Source organism: Littorina saxatilis, linkage group LG6 (assembly GCF_037325665.1).
Source record: "Littorina saxatilis isolate snail1 linkage group LG6, US_GU_Lsax_2.0, whole genome shotgun sequence".
NCBI lineage: Eukaryota > Metazoa > Mollusca > Gastropoda > Littorinimorpha > Littorinidae > Littorina > Littorina saxatilis.
In genome coordinates, this window is record NC_090250.1 from 30853609 (window position 1) to 30858608 (window position 5000).

Here is a 5000-nt window from a genome sequence, read left to right on the forward strand (position 1 = left end):
ATTACGTTCTCGGGCTAAATGGGTAAGAAAACAAGGTTGGAGTCTACCCCTGAAAAAAATGATAAACTTTTAAAAGTGAACTTTTATCAAAGTTCAAGGAATGCTGAGGCAATAAAGAGCAAATAAAATGGGACTTACAGAGCTAATTTCCAAGATAACGACTTTCTTTCTTTATTTGGTGTTTAACGTCGTTTTCAACCACGAAGGTTATATCGCGACGGGAAAGGGGGGAGATGGGATAGAGCCACTTGTCAATTGTGTCTTGTTCACAAAAGCACTAATCAAAAATTTGCTCCAGGGGCTTGCAACGTAGTACAATATATTACCTTACTGGGAGAATGCAAGATTCCAGTACAAAGGACTTAACATTTCTTACATACTGCTTGACTAAAATCTGCTTTACAAAAATTTACTATATTCTATACAAGAAACACTTAACAAGGGTAAAAGGAGAAACAGAATCCGTTAGTCGCCTCTTACGACATGCTGGGGAGCATCGGGTAAATTCTTTCTTGTCCCAACCAATATGGGACTCCCCCTAACCCGCGGGGGGTAAGATAACGACTAAAACTTGAGTATTTGGTATCGAACTTTTCCACAATACCAATAGAAATTATTTCTTTTTAAGATTCTATTGTGGATACGTTAACAAACCAACAATCAAATGATTACATACTAGTGATAGAGGAACAAGATAAACTTACCAAAAAACGTATTGCGACATTTTTTGTACCCCAACTAAAACATCCATTCCCGTGTTATTGCATTGGCACTTTCTGTTCCATTCAGGCTTGGCTATCTGGCGGTCGTTTTAGAATAAAGACTTTTTTTTTTTTTACAGGAGTCACGTGAACGCCGCTGAAATATAAGAACACCACAAACATCCACCTGACAAAAACGTAAAGTACCAATTGAAAATTCGACCAAAAAATCTACTAATTCTAATTCCTGTTCTCAGGTGTAGACTCCAGCCACAGTCGTTCCCGTAAAAATCGAAACGTTTTGCTTACAATCTAAGATCTGTACAGGCTTTTACGTGGCACAAGGACATCTCTCCACTAGACTAAAGCCATTTAAAGAAATTAATTCCGACACAAAATGTCCATAAAAAACGCAGCCAGACTGTTGATTAGACTGTAAGGACTGGGTGGCCGAGTGGTAACGCACTTGCGCTCGGAAGCGAGAGGTTGCGAGTTCGACCCTGGGTCAGGGCGTTAGCAATTTTCTCCCCCCTTTCCTAACCTAGGTGGTGGGTTCAAGTGCTAGTCTTTCGGATGAGACGAAAAACCGAGGTCCCTTCGTGTACACTACATTGGGGTGTGCACGTTAAAGATCCCACGATTGACAAAAGGTTCTTTCCTGACAAAATTGTATAGGCATAGATAAAAATGTCCACCAAAATACCCGTGTGACTTGGAATAATAGGCCGTGAAAAGTAGGATATGCGCCGAAATGGCTGCGATCTGCTGGCCGATGTGAATGCGTGATGTATACGTATTGTGTACAAAAATTCCATCTCACACGGCATAAATAAATCCCTACGCCTTGAATATGTGCGCGATATAAATTGCAACCAAAAAAAAAATTAAAAAAAATAAAATAAATCCCTGCGCTTAGAACTGTACCCACGGAATACGCGCGATATAAGCCTCATATTGATTGATTGATTGATTGATTAATTGATTGATTATTGGTATGTATCCAAGTGGAGAGATGGTCTCATTCCATGTAACACAGCCTGGGCAGATCCGTGATGGTCAACCCAATCAGTTTACACGGGAAGGAATGAACTTTTACTGCTCACGTCTTCAGTTCAGAGACATCCTGCCTGCTGTCGCGCGAGCAGAGAAAGTTTTCCCTCTTTATCTTCACTGCCCTGGCTGCAACCCCCCCCCCCCCCCCCCACGCGGAGGTGTTTTCAGACACAGTATATATTTTTAGAGTGGATATTTGCCTATGCGTTTAACTGGCCCTTGACCCCTGGATTTGTTTTTCTTTTGTCTCCTGATGTTTTGCACGGTTGTTTATTCGTCTCTTCAAACACCGTGACAGTGGGTGTAGGCTCAGTGTCAGTTTCAGTCAGTAGTTTTCAGATTCAAGCACACCCCGAAGCTGATTCCCAAACCAAACAGTTTGGTAACCGCGTGTACGAGTTTGGAACATGGCAGAGAAAGAGAAAGAGAGAACACGAACAAGAATGTAATATGCCATGATAGAACACAAACATTGGTAATTGTGCAGGTAATGGTCACCATTGTACACGCATACACTTCTTATTATAAATTGATAGTAAGATAAGCCTACATCATACACGCGTACACACACACACACACACACACTGCACACACACACACACACACACACACACACACACACACACACACACACACACACACACACACACACACACACACACACACATGTATACAAAGCACACACAAAAACGCAAGTCAGTGTGTTTATTCACAACAAGTTCATAAAAAAATACAGATAAGTAAAGTGGTTCTCATTATTATGTTGTTAAACGAATAGCGCAGCAAACTACTTCCAGATGGCGTTGTTTATGGTACCGGTAAGACCTGTAAGTAAAAAGATGAAGAAAGAGACCAAAACATAATGGATATTAAATCATGTTCAATTATCTTGAATTCGGCCCCCCAAGGCTTACTTTTCTCTTTTCGCTCAAAATCTGTTGTGCCTGGTACTTACCCCACGCACCATTACTCCCGTCACATTGTGTGGAGGTGTTTTGTGGTACTCGGTAAATACCGCGCACTCTTGTTTTCAGTGGGCATTGTCATAAACATGGGTGGGATTCTTCCGGTATATGCCCAAAATCCGGATTCGTAATGTCTGTGGTGACGTTTTTTTGGTTGCTAATTATACAAATCTATCAGCGTCTGGAGGCCCCCCCCCCCCCCCCCTTAAAATTCTTCAGGATTCATGGCATTTTTCAGTACCACTCATGCATAAATTTTTATATGCTATTTTGATTGCACGGGAATAGGTGTTAAAAAAGCGAGCGGTACCTACTCCACACACCTCCCTCACATTCCCTACATTACACCCCCCCCCCCTCTCCCCCCTCCTCCCCAATTCTTATCCAACCAACGCAGCTCATAAGGATTTACTGCCGACCACATCAACATGAGCCACAACTATTTTCTTCGTCGGATCAAACCAGTTTTATCTTCAAGCGCCAGTGACATCTATCTACTCCCACCCCCCCCCCCCCTACCCCCCTACCCCCCCCCCCCACCCACCCCCTACAGTCACAGGGTACAGACGGAATCCCCCGAGATATGCAAACAAGACATAAGATCGTATTTTTCATGCGTACATAGGTCTCTGCCAGCCATAACACTTTGCAAATCAATGCTGACACTGACAGGATATCAGGTTAGGTCACGGGTGAACCGAGACAAAAGACTTTCTGTGCGCGCTGATCTCGTTTTGAACAAAATAATTATATATGTACGAGAACAATCATTGTGAAGAGAGCAAAAGAAAACGCTCGTAACCAAAGGTGATTAAGCGTAAATATTTATATTCCAACGCGCATGAGATATCCTGATAACATCATAAAGATGTAGAAGAAATGTCAATTTGAAAATAAATCGCTTTACCTTGTCAATTTCTCGTCTTGTTTATGACAGGAAAGACCGAGAAAATGTCGTCTGCCACTAAACCGGATTTCTGAGTTCTTGGAACTTCTACGATATATTTAAAGTAAGTTTAATTTACTTTATTGATTAATAGTCTTTTGTTTTGCTTGCCTCAGACATTATATTATGATATCAGTTTGTTCATTTGTTCACTCATTCGTTTAGTTCGTAGATGGTTTAGATTGTTTGGTTTCTCTCCCTTCTTATTGAATTTTTTTTTCTCGCAAAGAACACGCTACTCAAGTTACGCAAACTAAGACGCTAATATTGCACCAGACAAACTTCCCTGAATTTACAACACTGAAGTTCAAGATTAATTTTAGCGTGTTAAATTCATAGCTCATAATTCGGAGGCATTTTAAGCCTCCAAATTTGTAGAACCTGCACTTGTAATCATAACAAGTCATTTTAGATCCCTTTGAAGTTACGGAATAAACTCCGATGAACTGTACGAATGCATTTCGTTTACATGGGTCAAAGAAGGAATTATCCGTATGATCGGACAACTCTTTCGTGTAAATGATGTCCCATGATTGACAACGTATGCCATTTTCGGTGCATTTTCGTCGATTGAACAATCAAATTAATTATGCTTAAGTTTGGAGCTCAATCCGTCAATTAATTTCACGACAAATGTTCTTTGGCTTGCTTACATGGACTTGTATCAAAAATAAGTAAAGAATGTCACTGGATTCTGAGCTATGAATTTAACACGCTAAAGTTCAAGATTACCGATATCAGTTTGTTCATTTGTTCACTCATTCGTTTAATTCGTAGATGGTTCAGATTGTTTGGTTTCTCTCCCTTCTTATTGAATTTTTTGTTCGTAAAGAACACGCTACGTACGCAAACTAAGACGCTAATATTGCACCAGACGAACTTCCCTGAATGTACAACACTGAAGTTCAAGATTAATTGCTTATTATTGTTCACAATGAGTTTAACAAATTGTGTGTGAATATCGAACTATTACGGGTTGCACGATATTAACTTGACAAGGGAACAGCTCTTCCTTTGAATATTGATAAGCGTGTCTTTGAACATTTCATTCTGCATGTTTCTGGTTATTTAAACCATTTTATCTGGTTTGGGCTACAAGTCGTCGAATAAGCTGAGTGACCAGCAATCTGTAATACCTGGATGCGGGATTCAGACACGCTCGCCGTTGTTTGTGTGTGTGTGTGTGTGTGTGTGTGTGTGTGTGTGTGTGTGTGTGTGTGTGTGTGTGTGTGTGAAGGGATGTGTGTGAGTGTGTGTGTGTGTGTGTGTGTGTGTGTGTGTGTGTGTGTGTGTGTGTGTGTGAAGGGATGTGTGTGTGTGTGTGTGTGTTTGTGT

General features: G+C 40.9%; 1 protein-coding gene across 2 annotated transcripts in view; it reads left to right on the top strand.

Moving 5' to 3' along the window:
• The window catches only part of LOC138968998 (uncharacterized), a 71880-nt gene that overhangs the window by 10287 nt on the left and 56593 nt on the right, over positions 1–5000 (top strand). For both annotated transcript variants that reach the window (XM_070341687.1, XM_070341688.1), the window contains exon 2: positions 3657–3729. The gene's annotated coding sequence lies outside the window, so the exon portion shown is untranslated. The remainder of the gene's footprint in view (positions 1–3656; positions 3730–5000) is intronic.